Source organism: Ambystoma mexicanum, chromosome 3q (assembly GCF_040938575.1).
Source record: "Ambystoma mexicanum isolate Mex_15411 chromosome 3q, UKY_AmexF1_1, whole genome shotgun sequence".
Lineage (NCBI taxonomy): Eukaryota > Metazoa > Chordata > Amphibia > Caudata > Ambystomatidae > Ambystoma > Ambystoma mexicanum.
Genome location: NC_090926.1, coordinates 912,172,452 through 912,190,604, shown reverse-complemented (window position 1 = coordinate 912,190,604; position 18,153 = coordinate 912,172,452). Strand labels below are relative to the sequence as shown.

General features: G+C 45.3%; 1 protein-coding gene across 1 annotated transcript in view; it reads left to right on the top strand.

Annotated features, from left to right (window-relative positions):
* The window catches only part of RGS9 (regulator of G protein signaling 9), a 1,220,104-nt gene that overhangs the window by 1,197,972 nt on the left and 3,979 nt on the right, over nucleotides 1–18,153 (top strand). The gene's annotated exons all lie outside the window — the stretch shown is intronic.

The window sequence follows — 18,153 nt, the reverse complement described above, 5'->3', positions numbered from 1 at the left end:
TCTGATTTCTGATTTTCAGTGATACACCAAATGCCCAGCCCAGTTTCCCGAGGACTGGCGCATTATGAGTTTGGTGGTATTTTAGCAGTAATACCACCGAGATACCACCAACTGGTATTACCGTTACCATCACTTGGTCCAACATTATTACTGCTGGATGACAAGGGGCGGTTTGGCAGTATAAATCCTCATTTAATGAATTTTTGGTGGCATTACCTGTGGCGGAATTACCGTATGGTAATATCTCCATTTTTTTTAGGTAAAGTGGAGCAGTTATCTCCAGGAGGTCACTCCTCCACTTTACCTCCAAATATCAGCAGTATTACCATCCGGTAATTCCGCCGGAGGTAATACCATTAAACTTGTAGTTCGGCAGTGCAGCAGAATTGGAGGTAAACAGAATTACCTCCGCTTTTTTCAGGCACCGCCAAACTCGTAATGAGCCCCAATTGTTCCTTCAGTTCCCTGTTCTACAACACCCTTTGTGATTAACATTTGGTTTGTGCGCTTCAGAACAGACTTCACCGGTATGCTGATATATTTGGTATCTAGCCTGGCCACAATGAGGTTCCAAGAATTTGTGGCGTGGAAAAAGAAGCATTAGTCTAAAATGAGTGTGGCAGTGTTTTCACCCCCTTTTCTCACATGCACACCACAATGGGGATCAGTACATTTGTCTGGATTTGCTAGTCAACCTGATTCCCCCCCGGGATGCCCACCATGGTGTCAGAAAGATCTAAAACCAGTATACATACTGAGGTCGTCATGGGCTAAGTCTTGCTTTCAAGCATAGGTGTGGTTTTCATCTAAGTCCAAGCCATTTGCTCCTGTACGCAGTAAGTCTTAGGGCCCTTTGGAGCCTCCTCCAGGCTACAGGCCTCAGTAAGTGGTAAGCCTGATGGCCCTAGGAGCCTTAAATCTGGTACATTGGTCAAGGTCCACCAGCTCCAAGCGGTAACAAGGCCTCTCCTAAGGATATATCTAGTTCTCTTACTGAGGTTGTCGATCCTGGCTCTCTGGTTTGGGTCCCTGCTATACAGCAAGAAACACTGTTCTGATCACTGGGATTTCCGTGATGTGGGCTCTTCACACCCAGCACCTCCATCAAGGAATCTAGGATCCAGTTGAGGGTGCCTGGAATGACTGCTTCTTCTCTGGGAATGCATAAGAGGACACACTTTTCCTGTGAGATCTTCCACACAATGTGATTGGGGGAACAAGCGGCTAAGAATGTATCACTCTTATCTCGCAGAAAGAAGGAGAGCTACCAGATTGGATTTAAATATAGATAGAGTAGGAGTAGTGTGGAGAGCGAGAGGTAGAACATTCCAGATTACGGGAGCGAGGAGAGGAAGGGAGCAGAACTGAGAGGGAGTGCAAGGGGCACAAGAGGTGGCAAGAAGGTGACCCAAGGATGATCGTAGGGAGTGAGGGCAGAGTAGGGAGTGGGATGGGAGGATAGGTAGGGTGGGGAAGTCTGTGTATAGTTCTGAAGATGAGAATGAGTTTACACTTTGCACTGTCTCATAGACAACCAGCCTAACTGACGATGGCCTGGGGGAGATGGGTGTGAAGGTAGGAAGGTTGAAGAGTGCACAGACAGCAAAGTTACTTTGTCAGTGAAAACATATAGTTAGGAAGGCCATAGAGTAGGCTGGCTCAGTAGTCAGATCAAGAGATAGGTGCTTAGGTGTTTTGCAGTGTTGAAGGGGAGAACATTTCTTATTTTGCTGATGTTGAAGAGATAAAGTCTGGCCGCAGTGACAGATTTGGGGATGAAGAGCAAGACATTGGGAGATGGGTCAAAGATGACACCAAGTTTACAAGCAGAAGCAAAGTAGGAAAGGTAGTGAGGAGAGACAAATAGAAGAGGGGAGAGGAAGAGATACCCTCTTTGGGAAGTAGAGAACTTCATTCTTAGTGGAGTTGGACATGACGAGTGAGATGCCAACCAGAGATGCCATCCAGTATTCTATGGCAGATAGACAGTTAGACATTATTGACTGTGGCTTATCGGATAAGGAAGGAAAGGCGAAAAAGATCTGGGTCTCATCCACAAAGAGTTTGTAGGAGAAGACATAGGAGAAGATCAAGGTGCCAAGAGCAGAGACAACGAGATTGAAGAGAAGTGTACCCAGGACTGACTCTTGTGAAACACCAAAAGTAAGGAGGGTGGGAGAGTAGGGGGAAAGCCTGTTCCAGTAGACCTGGAGATGTCAGGGGTGGGGGGGCGAGATGTGAAGCAAACCAAGTGAGGACCTTCTCCCTGAGGTCTAGGTGAGATAGTGTTGACAGAAGGTCAGAATAGTTGATGGTATGGAAGGTAGCAGGGAGGTCGATAAGAATAAGAATAGATGAATGATTAGCATAATGAGCAGAAGAGATGTAGTTGCTGACATTGAGGAGAGCTGACTCAGTAGAGTGCAATTGTCAGAAAAGAGATTGAAGGGGACCCCGAAGTTTGTGTGTGTCAGTGTGCCGGCTGAAAACTACATGCTTTCTTATTTTGAAATAGTGAGGTAGAAGGTGGAAGTTGACAGGACAGTTAGGGTCTAAGCCAGGCTTCTTAAGGATAGGTATGACAGTAGTGAACTTGCAGGATGATGGAAAATTGGCACTGTCAAGAGGGGAGATGAAGAGGGAAGTAAGATATGGAGCAACACTGGGAGCCAAGAGTTTCACTATGTGTGGGTGTGGAGGGTTGATGGGAGCACATGAAGTGTTAGCCCTGAGGAAAAGGTCAAGAATCTCATTAGGAGTAGTGGAGGCAAAGGAAGGCATTGTTGCATGAGAGGAGGGTAGAGATAGTAGAGAAAAGTGAGCAAGTGGTGGCATAAGGGTAATTGTTGGACATTTTATCAAGCAAAGTAGAGAGCTACATTGTTAGCAGAAAGTTCAGAGGACTTGGAGGAGAGTTTAGGAGGTGATCAAATTAAGTTGAGATATGTACGGAGGCTCCTAGCTTGAGAGGACTGAGACAAAATGAAAGAGAGACAGAAGTCACGTTTGGTAGAGTTGAGAGCAGTGAAGTAGTTTTGAAGAGCAGTGAGGTAGAGTTGCAGATCCGAAGAGTGTCTAGATCTTTGCCAAGTGCAAACGTTTTCCCCCATTGTTTTCAGTGTGCAGATGGCAGGTGTAATCCAAGGCTTTGGAGACGAGGGTTTAGGAGTGAATGCAGTATGAAGGAAGTCAGAGGAGAATGGAGTGTTAAGAGCAGCGTTAAGGTTAGTGAGAGGTTTATCAGTGTATGAAACAGTGAAGTTTGCATTGGAGGAGAGAGAATGGTGTAGGTCAGAGAGGTAGATAGAGAATTTGGAGGAGGGAAACGTGCTTGGTAATGGAAGTGGTTGATGGAGAGAGTGGAGTGGAAGTAGGAGTGGATATTGAGGCAACGACAATAGAACGATCAGAGGGAGAAGGAGCAGTGGTGATATTAGAGACAGAGATTTGAGTGGAAATGAGAATAAGGCCAAGATAATTACCATTCAATGGGTGGGCAGAGAGTGTACAGAAGAGAGCGAGTGGTTAGGGAGAACAGATCTAAGTCAGTGGATAGAGGAGTGGAGAGACCGGGAGGTTAAAGTCATCAGTGGCAATGAGGTGCAATGTGGAGGAAGGGAGTCAGTTAGTTGGGAGAGTTGGTCAATTAATTGACCAGTGGGCCAATGTGGCTGATAGAGAGGTATAATATGAATGCCATAGGGAGCAGTGATTTTGGAGATAGCGTATTCGAAAGAGGGAGAACCAGCGAAAGTTAGGGGAGCTGTAGAGATTGGAATTTTAGAAGATGTGAACAGTCCTACACCACCACCCTATCAGTTGGGCTGGACGAGTGGGTGAAGATGTAGGCAGGGTTGCGAAGGACAACAAGGATTGAAGAGTCTGAGAGAGATATCCAGATTTCTGTAAGTGTAATGAGGTCGGGAGAGTGAGAATGGGAAAGAAGGAAGTTAGAGGTAAAGGAAATATTTGTTACACACAGATTGTGCATTCCAAACGACCTATATAAAGAGAGTGAGATATAGCAGCATACCGATGTTCAGTCTGCCAAGTAGAGAGGTGCGGTTGCCAGACATTTCGTCGAAAAAAATTAATCGACAGGACATTTGGTCGAAACCATTTGGTCGAAACCCAAATGGTCGAATTTTTTTTTTTTTTATTTTCACTTTTTTTTTTTGTTGGGGGGGTCCCCCCCACCACCTTTTTTTCTAAAAAACCCTTTTTTTCCCTAAACTACAACCTAAAAAATATATATATATAAATAAAATTACGACCAAATTACATCGACCAAATGTCTTTCGACGAAATGACTTTCGACGAAATGTCCGGACACCGAGAGGTGCTGGGGGTAGATGCGAGAAGAGGAAGTCTGATGAATGGTAGGGCAAAAACAAAGAGGTGATGGCGGGAAGGTTTAGAATAAATCTTAACCACTGGCAATGCTCTGGGCAACCCTCCAGACCACCGTTCTTCGCCTGCCAAGCCATTACAGAAGGGGAAAGACCATATGCAAATCAGGCTTGGTCCCACCCCAAAAAGGGGCAGTCCAGCCCGAACTGCTAGGCCACATCCCCTCTGCACGAGACCACAAGCATCCCCAAACATGTTTCGCCCTTGTTGGGGCTCATCAGTGAGGAGTAGCTTGGGTCTCTAGGCCCAGCAGGCACGGGACCCACGTCTGGGCATACCCGTCCCACTCGGGGTGACAAAGCAAAAACAAAGAGGTGATGGCGGGAACGTTTAGAATAAATCTTAACCACTGGCAATGCTCTGGGCAACCCTCCAGACCACCGTTCTTCGCCTGCCAAGCCATTATAGAAGGGGAAATACCATATGCAAATCAGGCTTGGTCCCACCCCAAAAAGGGGCAGTCCAGCCCGAACTGCTAGGCCACATCCCCTCTGCACGAGACCACAAGCATCCCCAAACATGTTTCGCCCTTGTTGGGGCTCATCAGTGAGGAGTAGCTTGGGTCTCTAGGCCCAGCAGGCACGGGACCCACGTCTGGGCATACCCGTCCCACTCGGGGTGACAAAGCAAAAACAAAGAGGTGATGGCGGGAAGGTTTAGAATAAATCTTAACCACTGGCAATGCTCTGGGCAACCCTCCAGACCACCGTTCTTCGCCTGCCAAGCCATTACAGAAGGGGAAAGACCATATGCAAATCAGGCTTGGTCCCACCCCAAAAAGGGGCAGTCCAGCCCGAACTGCTAGGCCACATCCCCACTGCACGAGACCACAAGCATCCCCAAACATGTTTCGCCCTTGTTGGGGCTCATCAGTGAGGAGTAGCTTGGGTCTCTAGGCCCAGCAGGCACGGGACCCACGTCTGGGCATACCCGTCCCACTCGGGGTGACAAAGCAAAAACAAAGAGGTGATGGCGGGAAGGTTTAGAATAAATCTTAACCACTGGCAATGCTCTGGGCAACCCTCCAGACCACCGTTCTTCGCCTGCCAAGCCATTACAGAAGGGGAAAGACCATATGCAAATCAGGCTTGGTCCCACCCCAAAAAGGGGCAGTCCAGCCCGAACTGCTAGGCCACATCCCCTCTGCACGAGACCACAAGCATCCCCAAACATGTTTCGCCCTTGTTGGGGCTCATCAGTGAGGAGTAGCTTGGGTCTCTAGGCCCAGCAGGCACGGGACCCACGTCTGGGCATACCCGTCCCACTCGGGGTGACAAAGCAAAAACAAAGAGGTGATGGCGGGAAGGTTTAGAATAAATCTTAACCACTGGCAATGCTCTGGGCAACCCTCCAGACCACCGTTCTTCGCCTGCCAAGCCATTACAGAAGGGGAAAGACCATATGCAAATCAGGCTTGGTTCCACCCCAAAAAGGGGCAGTCCAGCCCGAACTGCTAGGCCACATCCCCTCTGCACGAGACCACAAGCATCCCCAAACATGTTTCGCCCTTGTTGGGGCTCATCAGTGAGGAGTAGCTTGGGTCTCTAGGCCCAGCAGGCAGGGGACCCACGTCTGGGCATACCCGTCCCACTCGGGGTGACAAAGCAAAAACAAAGAGGTGATGGCGGGAAGGTTTAGAAAAAATCTTAACCACTGGCAATGCTCTGGGCAACCCTCCAGACCACCGTTCTTCGCCTGCCAAGCCATTACAGAAGGGGAAAAACCATATGCAAATCAGGCTTGGTCCCACCCCAAAAAGGGGCAGTCCAGCCCGATCTGCTAGGCCACATCCCCTCTGCACGAGACCACAAGCATCCCCAAACATGTTTCGCCCTTGTTGGGGCTCATCAGTGAGGAGTAGCTTGGGTCTCTAGGCCCAGCAGGCACGGGACCCACGTCTGGGCATACCCGTCCCACTCGGGGTGACAAAGCAAAAACAAAGAGGTGATGGCGGGAAGGTTTAGAAAAAATCTTAACCACTGGCAATGCTCTGGGCAACCCTCCAGACCACCGTTCTTCGCCTGCCAAGCCATTACAGAAGGGGAAAAACCATATGCAAATCAGGCTTGGTCCCACCCCAAAAAGGGGCAGTCCAGCCCGAACTGCTAGGCCACATCCCCTCTGCACGAGACCACAAGCATCCCCAAACATGTTTCGCCCTTGTTGGGGCTCATCAGTGAGGAGTAGCTTGGGTCTCTAGGCCCAGCAGGCACGGGACCCACGTCTGGGCATACCCGTCCCACTCGGGGTGACAAAGCAAAAACAAAGAGGTGATGGCGGGAAGGTTTAGAATAAATCTTAACCACTGGCAATGCTCTGGGCAACCCTCCAGACCACCGTTCTTCGCCTGCCAAGCCATTACAGAAGGGGAAAGACCATATGCAAATCAGGCTTGGTCCCACCCCAAAAAGGGGCAGTCCAGCCCGAACTGCTAGGCCACATCCCCTCTGCACGAGACCACAAGCATCCCCAAACATGTTTCGCCCTTGTTGGGGCTCATCAGTGAGGAGTAGCTTGGGTCTCTAGGCCCAGCAGGCACGGGACCCACGTCTGGGCATACCCGTCCCACTCGGGGTGACAAAGCAAAAACAAAGAGGTGATGGCGGGAAGGTTTAGAATAAATCTTAACCACTGGCAATGCTCTGGGCAACCCTCCAGACCACCGTTCTTCGCCTGCCAAGCCATTACAGAAGGGGAAAGACTATATGCAAATCAGGCTTGGTCCCACCCCAAAAAGGGGCAGTCCAGCCCGAACTGCTAGGCCACATCCCCTCTGCACGAGACCACAAGCATCCCCAAACATGTTTCGCCCTTGTTGGGGCTCATCAGTGAGGAGTAGCTTGGGTCTCTAGGCCCAGCAGGCACGGGACCCACGTCTGGGCATACCCGTCCCACTCGGGGTGACAAAGCAAAAACAAAGAGGTGATGGCGGTGGTCTGGAGGGTTGCCCAGAGCATTGCCAGTGGTTAAGATTAATTCTAAACCTTCCAGCCATCACCTCTTTGTTTTTGCTATGTCACCCCAAGTGGGACGGGTATGCCCAGACGTGGGTCCCGTGCCTGCTGGGCCTAGAGACCCAAGCTACTCCTCACTGATGAGCCCCAACAAGGGCGAAACATGTTTGGGGATGCTTGTGGTCTCGTGCAGAAGGGATGTGGCCTAGCAGTTCGGGCTGGACTGCCCCTTTTGGGGTGGGGCCAAGCCTGATTTGCATATGGTCTTTCCCTTCTGTAATGGCTTGGCAGGCAAAGAACGGTGGTCTGGAGGGTTGCCCAGAGCATTGCCAGTGGTTAAGATTAATTCTAAACCTTCCAGCCATCACCTCTTTGTTTTTGATGAATGGTAGGGCCTGAGGTTTTGTGAATAGAGAGAGTAGGTGAGTGAGAAGATGAGTGGTGTTGAGGAAAAGAGATGTTTGGGATATGAAGAGAGTTGAAATGGGTTTGAGAAGAGGAGAATGAAGAGAGAAGTAAAAGAGTAAGGAAGAGAGAGTAAGAGCAGTGCATGGTGAGGGCGGGGATGAGCAAAGATGTAATTGGTACTCACAAGCAAGTAGCAGGGCACAGCAAAGCAGTATTTTAAAGGAGAAGAGGGAGGCAAAGAGGATGGAGTAAAGACTGGAAGTTTGCCCTTAGCTGTTTGCCCTTTGCTGTGTCACCATAAAGCAAGGAGTCAAGTACTGGAAGTGGTGAGGAGCAGCTAAAGGTGGGAAGGGGAGGCGGGCAAACAGAGCAGGGCAGGCTGAGAGATGGAGTCCTGGCCCGGCCACTCTGCTCATTGCTTGATGGTGGTGCAGGTGGCTGAGGGAAGCAGACTGGATGGAGGATGCTGTGCTCAGTTTAGCAGCAGGAACCAGTGGGAGGACCAGGCCCACTGCAGACAGCCTCAGGCAGATGGAATGATTGCATCTTGTGCAGTTGTTATGAGATCTGTGCTGTTCTTAGCCCAGTTGAAGCCCCTTTTGGAGGTGGAAAGATCTTTCAAAGATTGTGGCTTTGGGAGTCAGATGTCATGTGAGTAGTCTGTAGATTGATCATGGATCCTGGATGCATCATAGAATCAGCCTGGGTTGGAAGAAGGCAAACCTCACAGAGGGCTATTCTTTGGTAGCATCCTCTGATCCATCCTTTTGTGGTAGGTCTGATCAAGTTGTAGAGAAGGAGTCACGTATCACCACTAAAAGCTCCGCCCCCATGCTGCCTATATGTTGGGAATCGGAAATTGCAACACGTGCAGTACCAGTGAGATGTCTGTACCGCAAAGAATCCTTGAAACAAACTATCCATTGAGAAAACCATATATACATTCACGAAAATATGATGGGCTTCTGGACAAAGTCCCGGAAGAAGTGTGAAAATGAGTGAGAAAGAGGACTGGTGACGTCGCGTTAAGCACCCAGAAAAGATGCACGAGGCAAAAGAACATAGACATTCTATAAGATTTGAAGAGTAAGTGTTAAAGATGAGCGACATTTTGGGCTCGAGATGAAGATGCTCATGTTACACAATCACTGAAGGAGATGCACAATCAGTTTACACTTGTACAGATGCAGTAACGTAAGTAGACAAAGGGATCTTAAGGCTGGCTACTTAGTGAATAGTTTGCAGTGTTGCGGCAACGTATATAAATAGGAATGTATAGAATCTGGATATTCCATTATGCACTTTAGCAGGGCCTGACACCCTGTGATTGGCTTATAATAATAATAATAATAATAATAATAATAATAATAATAATAATAATAATAATAATAATAATAATTATTATTATTATTATTATTATTATTATTATTATTATTATTATTATTATTATTATTATTGGAAAGGGATTTCAGTGTGGCCCAGTTGAAAATAACTGATGGCAGAGAAGAAATTCTAGAAAGGCTTGGCTGGCCCAGCACCAAGAAGTCGAGGCCACTGTGAGCCTGGTTGGCCATCCAGTAGTTACATGAACGTGAGAAAGAAACAAACTTTTGTGTGAGGTGGAATGGGAAAACACTGAAGGCATCAAAAGTTCATCATTTAATAATATTAAATGTAGTAAAGAGCTTGAGAATGCGGTCTCCAATCACATGGTCAGATCAAAATAGACATTGAGTGGAGCTACACCAAAACCAATAACATACTCCCATTTATTCCCAGGCACAGAGAGCTTCTGCACTGCCAAGTCCAAAGCCTTAATTGACAGGCAGACTGCAAGAGTGATGATAGATCTTGGGCTAATTGGGAGGGAAGGCATGATCACACCGAACCTCCCTGCACCTGGAGTGGTAGCCTGCATGCTGCTAGCATGTGGAATATTCCAGAAGGGTACAAGGGTGCCAAACCAATTGTAGAGGGCCACATATATGCTTGTGATGCCATTGTCATTCAGAGGTTTGTTTTTGGTAGCGCTGGTAAACCTCTAAGCCTCACCGGTGCACACCCACCCACGGGGCTATTTCCCCAGCTCTACCAAGGTTCTGAGATCCTTTTCATTTAGTGAATCAGGCATCTACTCTGGATAAGGAAGAATTCTGCAGGGCTCAAGTGTTCTATATGCTCATGTGGCTGGTGAAGGGAAGTAGAGGGCTGAAGGAGCAGGGCTTATCCCACTCAGAGACAGGGTTTTATACTTCAATCCTCTCTTCCAAACAGGACATGCCAGTTATGCCATTGACTTCTAATATGGCCAAGGAAGTGGGTGATATGTGGTGGGTTTCTTATTCCATGTCAGTGGTGAGCAGGAAGCTGGACACACCTTATTGGACCAGACCGGAAGAGCTTGTGTGGGTGGCGTTGCATCCCTCCTGTAGCCCAGCCATCTGTGGAGACAACTTCTGTTTGCAATAAAAAGGTGACTGCAACCTCCCATTCTGCTCCCACAGTCACAGGTACAATTCATGCTAACGCTTCCCTGCATCTCAGTCAGGCTATTGTGGTTACTGTCCTGGCGGGGTGCAAAAACATGATATGGCAAATGATGGCTTGCTACATGCAATATCTGTCCCTGGACAAGCATTGAAGCCTTTCTCATCCTTCATACACCACATCAAGACTGTAGCAAGGTTCATAAATATTGGTGCAGATATCTGAAGGGGGGCCTGGCCTCACTTGTCAAGCCTCTTCAATTCAGTAGAAGAGAGGGTCTTTCTTCAACCTCCCATTCAATGTGAAACAGTTTTTCTTCATCACTAAAGATGAATACTTCTAGAAGTGCAAATGAATGGTCGTGATAACCAAGCCCTCTCCAAAGCAACTAGCTGGTGCGTCAGCTCCTAAATTTTACAGGGTTGTAGCTTTTTCAGCCTCGGCTCAGGGCTCTCCACCAGCCAAGAAGAACTGCTGGGTACTGGCCAGGATTGTGGAGTATTCTTTCTTGGTCAGAATGTGGGTTTCCAAACATCTTCAGGCTTGGAGAGTGGTCATAGAGGATACTTGGTTCCTGTCAGTAGTAGTTCTGAAAAGATGTCCCTCACACACACACAGGCTTGTGTCATCAGAGGTATTTATTAATATCATACAGCACCGCAACCCCCAGAGCCGGTTGTAGCCACCTCTTCAATCTCCATCTGACACTTTCCTTCCCTCAACACTCCAGCAGGGAATGCATGACAAAATTCCACCAAGGGTTCCATAACAAGAGCACATTACAACAGCAAGGGGGGACACAATATAACAAAAAACGTTTGTTCTCTCCCTCCAGATTTTGTTACCTCATGCGCTAGCAGAGATTCAACTATGGTGAAGATGAGGCTATTGAACTAGTCCTGGCTCAGCTTTCAGGTCTATGATTTTATTCCTGTGAGCTCTCCATGGACAAAAAGACAAGAGGATCAGGCCTAATCTTGAACCTCCACAGGTTCAAATTGTACCATCCAGACCATGCCATGAAGATGCATTTGTTTTCCCAGATCCTGACCTGCTTCCATCAAGATGATTGGTTGCTCACCATGGATCTCAAGAACTCATACCACCACTTCCCAGTTGGCCTCCTACACAGAGGCGTGTGCATTTTATGGCAAATGGTGAACACTTGATGAACACTGTACTAACCTTGGCTTGTTATCACCCCCAATGAGTGCTCACCAAGGGGAGAAAGTACCTTCTGGCATTTTGCCAGGCTTTGCACATATATGTATATATATATATATATATATATATAAAAACACTTTGTTAAAGGGACGCTATGGCTACAAGTAAAACCAAAAAACGTCACAAATTCGCCAGTTACGGTAAGCTAAGCAACCATAACTCGCACCCACACTCTGCAATGCTAAGACCAACACCCAGGACATCAAGGATGGCATCACAAATGTCATTGATGACATCACTGATGACATAACATATCTGGGCCACTTGTTTTTGTTTACTGACAAATCTATGTCAGGCGGTTTTGTTCACTGATAGAATATAAAAAATTGCCCATTGCCCAGATACCAAAGTTATATCACTGTGTTGTGTACTTGCTATTTACACTTTTAAAAATAAAACATGCTTTCCAGTTCGTGCCGACTCTCCTTGTGCATATTTGCTGCAATCCCATCCAGCACTTCAACCTACACCCATAAGCACATTTTATTTTCCCTTTCAAACCTAACCCAATTTAGAAAATCTTTACCACATAGCCGGTCCATGGTGGACATGGCCACTTTAACACCATTGTTCATCCCTTGTTGTCATTGCCAGTAGCCCGATTTTCTGGGTCATGACCTTATGCCATGACCCAGACAATCTGGCCACTGCCCATGGCTACAGGCTATACCTCAGTCACAAATATCACTATTTTTTGTACCTACATTATGACACTTTTCAAAAAATAAAACACAGACACATTTACAAAACCATGCTCCTTGCCAGTGCTTCTTGCACGAGTTTGCTGCAAATGCGCCCATGTGTTATTTTTTTTAAAGTGTCAAAATGTTTTGGTCTATAATCATTCTGAAAACCTTTGTCCACATTCGTGAAACAGCAACAAAGTTATAAGCCATCTAAAAATATTGATAAACCCCTCTAATTTGGCCTCCTCTTGAAAAAATCCCACCAAACTTTGCAAAACCATTCAGAATCTAGAATTAGTTTCATTGAGTGGCGCCAAAGTTATAAGTGATCCAAAAACCTCTTTTCCCCAACCCTGTAATGCAGAAATAAGCGTAGACACCCCCGAACATCTGAGATGGCCGCAAACATCACACGACTGCCCACGACATCGACAGACATCAGAGTTTAAAAAACACCATTTTTTGGGCTTTCTAAGGCCATATCCCATCCCATCCTTATCACCCCTCACATCCCCAGAGATTGTTTCATTAGTTTGACAAGTGCAATGTTGTTTTTTTTAATATGTTTTTAACTTGGTGTTTGCGGACATCGGCTGTTATCTGCTAATACAAGATGGCGTGCTTATCGGAAAATCTGCCGCACCTCACGCTTTTCACCATCCAATCAGTGGGCACTCCCGATATCCCTGGCCATCACACCACCCTATGAGCCAATCCGAGGCCTGTCAGCGGACCGAACAGGGAAGAAAGTCTGCGGACCAAACCCAGTTATCACTAATTCTTTTTTTGTACCTACTTTTTGGTAGTTTAAAAAAAACTACTGGATTGATTTACTCCAAATTTACAAAAGCACACTTTTCGGGACCAAGCTGCCGCTCCTGCCACAAATTTGGTGAAAGTATGTCCAGTGATTTGAGCTGTAGACGTGAGCAAAACCTTTTTTCCATTGCGACCATGGGGAAAACCACACATTTTGGGACCCCCTATAACTTTGACCGCCCCTTGACGAGACCTCACCAAACTTCAGAATCAATGTGACGTGGCCAAATACTTTTTTCTTTTTTTGCAAAGTGAGGATTTGTCTGGGGTGGAGGAGACAAAATTCATAAGCCGCCCAAAATAAGCATCCTCTTCTTAGGCACGATCTGTGCTATGATCCCATGTCTGGTCTTTTCTCCAGAGTACAAGGTATTGCCCTTGCACCGGGTGTGCTTTTGCTTCAGCATAGTGGATCTAAAGGATTTGCTGAGGTGGTCAAGAAGGGTCCCCATGATTGTGAGGGGTTCATGCTGCGTGTGCTGTATTGATGACGGGGGATGGCAGTGAACTGGGGGCAATGTTGCAAATTCATATTTATCGAGTGCAGTTAATTATGGATGGAATATGTCACTTTTAGTGTCACTGTTGTTTAGAATATATACATATTCCATCTTCACCCACGTAGAAAGATACAGTATTAAAGCTGCAAATGCCACATGAACACAATCTACACATGGGGTGCTTTGCACAAAACATGGTAGCTGGGGCTCTCTCGCAAAATGCATTTTGACTTTTAAACTGACATTCTCAGGTTTTCAGCTGGCAGAAAATGAGTAAATCTGTAACTTTAACCTTCACAGTAAGCTGCTGCACATTAATTTTAAGTAGCAGCGACATTATTTGATTGAAAGAAGAATGAGTCATCTAGTAAGAAGGTCAGCTTGCAAACAGGACGAAGGTTTATGATTTAGCAGTTCCACAAGTGAACAAATGTTATCTCGCTCATTGTATTTAAGTCGCATAGAGGGGGTTGGTCATTTGTTTAAGCTGACAATAGAAATGGGGTCCGAGGCCAGGGCATCCGGTGGTCAATTGGTTTTACAGGTCGGAACTAGAGGTTCTGGAGTAGTGGTTGCATAAATTAGTATGGCTTCAGAAGTGCCACGAGTCTGGGCTAGTTGAGATTGCAATCAGTAGTTCAAAGAAGATCCTGGTTATTCAGGCCATCCTCGTATTTGCTAAAATATGCAATCAGACCTGTGCAATCACACTCGAAGCTTAAGGCCCTAGGCCAGTTATTTCTAGTAATGAATTATGCTTCAATACCAATGTTGAACATGTACTGACATCATGGCCTACTGTGGATGAATCCTAAGAAGAGGTGTTTTCTGAAAATGATCTCAAGATGACTATCAGGATAAGACTGGCCAATGAAAATGGAAGAATTGGGAAAAAATGGGATTCCTTTGATGAGGTTTCTATCCAATCATGTTTGGGGCTGGACTGCAATAAAGTAATTGGGAGTGTTTTAACTGTTGCAAACTGTATTAAAGATGTGAACTGGTGTGGAATTGTTTTGACTTGGGTTAGTTTGGTCCTTCAACACCATCTAACCGCTCCCCAGAGCTTTGTACAATAAACTTGCTTTATTTACGACTGTGTACTCACTTCTTAAGTGGTGGGCCTGTTTGGGTTGAGGGGTTTAAAGGCTTATCCGCAGAGACTCACAGGCTTATGAATTTCTGAATTTAAGTGCTTCCATATGGATCCATAGAGGTGAGTTCTCCAGAAACGTTACTGTCTGTGATGACAGACTCATCAGAGTACGTCTGTGCAACAGGCACAACATGTGGGTCTATAAAGACATATCAATTCACATCAAATTGTTGGTGAGCATTGCTTTTTATGCACAACACCACAACTATGTAAAGAGCAAGGATATGTGTCACGTCTTGGTGGATCTTTGGGAGTGGGCCATATCACATCAGATCTGGTAGCTATGCATTTAGTGGGGATGCTCAGCTTGGAGGCAGTCACCTGGAGCTGACTCTATCACCCGTCCCATGAGTGATACCTGTACTGTAAGGTTCTATCACTACTTTTTCACAAGTGGGTTTTCCCTGATTGGACCTCTAATTTTGGTTGATAGGTTATGCTTTTCTGCATATATGAATGGCTTTCAGTGCTACACCTTTTCCCCCTTTCCTGTGCTGGAAAAAGAAATGCACAAATTCAAGTGTAGCATCCAGTACTATGGGATTCTGATCATACCAATCTGGCCATAGCACTTCTGGCTCTTTGTCCTGTTGTAACTGCTTGTTGAGGGACCAGTTTGGGTCCCAGGCAGAAGAAACCTCCTATCTAAGCAGGGGTAGGAAGGCATATGCATGCTTATCCTCTACCCAAGCGGTTGGCTGTCTGGTTCCTGAGTAGATTACCCTTCCTACAGTCTCTTCAAGGTGAATATTGACATCATACGTGCTGCCCATTCCATGAGACACCAGTAAAAGACCAAGTGCGTTCATTTCTTCCACTCGATGCTGAAGGGAAAAGCCAATCCACAGTACATTGTTTTTTTCCTTTGTTTCCCATCGGACCCATTGAGGTATTCAGGCAATGTTAATCGAGATTTACATCATACCCAGCATGCCAAAGCTTAACCTCCACCCTCAAGGTGGTCTAAATGCCCATCTGGGCCTGTTCCAGGTTTGTGGCAGAGATTAGTTATGTACTCAAAGCAAGGCTCTGGAGAAGGTTGGTCATCTGTGCGTTAGTGCAAGAGAAGCTTCTAGCCTTGAGCAACTTACAGGCTTCCAGTTGATTGCAATATTGTTGTGGGTCTACCTTCCGGGTGAATTCATGTATCAATGCTTATTACCCTTGCTTGTATGATAAACATTATATGATATCAATATCCTCCATACACAGTTTTACCAGTAAACCACTTTGCACTTGCAACATAGTGTATTATATACTCATAAATAGAAACACAAATAATGCTCTCACTGTCTTGTTTAGCATCTATGCACATGTATGCTCTTGTGGTGGTAGTGCATGGACATTAAATATAGAATAGCCAAAACATATGCAGTTCCTGATATTAATGATAAAATAGTTGAGTACATACCCATAATTCTAAAACTACCCACAACCAATCCCCAATGTGTAATTAGCCACTGTTTCCCAGTAAAACATACAATCATACTCACAATTGTGATGCTATGGATTGGCAAGCCAGAGGACAGGTGAGGTTATACAGACCAACCTTTGGATAATCCATTAGGTGGAAAGGGTTAAACACTCTATCAAACAGACCATGGCTTCTATGGGTAGTTACTAAGAAAAACACAAGAGCAATTTACAACCAAAGGTCAAAACCTATCACAAATAAGGCATTTGAAATCCTCATGCAAAGATTTCTCTTGCCCTTTATCTGTGCTTTCATGGTGCCCCTTATCCCGGCCAAAGATGTACAAGGGGCAACATAGGTTATATATATCGAAACTGTGCCAAAATGGGTATCATACTAAATCTCAGTGTTTCACCAGCACAGGGAAAGTTGAAAGGCTAACCTAACCATACATAAAGGGGTCTCTTAATGGCGGCCAAAGAAAACATATGTCACAAAAATGGGCCAAATTTGGCAAACTTGGCTTATTTCAGATCCAAAATATTGAAACGGTATAAGAAATTAGAATTTAAAAAAAAACCTCCTTCAAGGCGCATCGCATAAGAACGCTGTGTGCTGAGTGTTTCAAAGGCAGTTGAGCTTTGTAATTTAGTGCTACCCTCCAAATTATTGAAGCAAGCATTATAATTAAAGCATTTGGAAACATTAGAAAAGTGCACATTTTTAGGTTCACAGACTAGAATTACAGTGTGGCCTAGAAATTAAGTTCCTGCTTGCTTCCTTATATAGGCAGGTCCAAATCATGTGGGTCAGCAGTGACTTCTAGGCCCCGTTCCTTTGTGGTCCATGGTGGCACAGCCTTCAATGAATTTTTGAGAACACCTTCCAGGCTGCAGAACCAGCTTGTTTATAAAGGGTTAGTCACACCCTTCTTTCCCTGCTAGCCAATCAAATCCTAGCAATATTGATGTCATCCATGTAATCAGTAGAAACAGTAGAACAGAACACCTTGTTTGTTTACATTTGAAATGAAGCCAATCTTGCCTTTATCTGTCACTTACATATGAACTGGTGTGCATGAACAAGATTTGCCTTGGCCAAATTATAAAAGATGTCAGTACATTATCTATACATTTTCTCCCATCAGTGTGTCGTAATCAGTGCGTCCTAAAGAATAGTTTTAACTTTGGTTAGTGTCTTACCTATAATAGATTGTACTTGTGTCTTGCTTTGTTTTCATGAACATCAGATGTGTTTGCAGCTTGCAATTTAATATTTTCAAAATAATGTTCTTGTTTAAGAAACTATTGCATAGGATTTTGCATTCTCTGTGCTCTCTGCTTCTATGTTTTAATTATAAGGCAAACTAGTTGCAACACACTTATTAATATAACAAAGCAGATATATCATTTGTTTTGTAAAACAATTTGTAAGTAGGATAATGTTCTCTTATCTTGTGCTTTCCGCATAGAAAGAAAGAAAATCATTTTTAAACACTTTCTAAAACAAACCAAGCTTTTTTTGTTTCCAGTTAACAATCTGAAAGGTTTCTGTAAATGTCTTTATATTTCCAATTATGCTTGAGAAGAAAAGGCTTGACAAGTCAATAGTTCTGAATGGACATTTGTGAAAGTAATCTCTGTCAGAGTTCACAGGAATATTTAATTTTTGTCTACACGCTGATCCGGTCTGGTTTGGAGTTTAGAGCTGTTCAAATGGGATTATAATGCAATTTATGACTGTTTGAGATCGAGGTATACAGGAATTCTGAGAGCAAGCATTTTTCTATAAGCCATCATGCTGTCAAAAGGAGATCTCCAGTTGTTTCCTATCATTAGAAAGCATCAATACCATTTAGATTTGAATGCTGTGCTCTCCGTTTTGGCTGACATAGAACATGGTGTTCTTGGAGGCGGTCACCTGAGCATAATGTGTTAGCAAACTGCAGGCCTTGCTAGCAGTCGAACCCTATACAATATTGTGTACACCTTCTGCATCCATTAAGGAATTATTCTGATGACTTAAAGTCCCAAAACCCAATCTTGAGAGTTGGTGTACAGTTTTGACAAAGAGTGTATTAGGCCCACCTGACCCC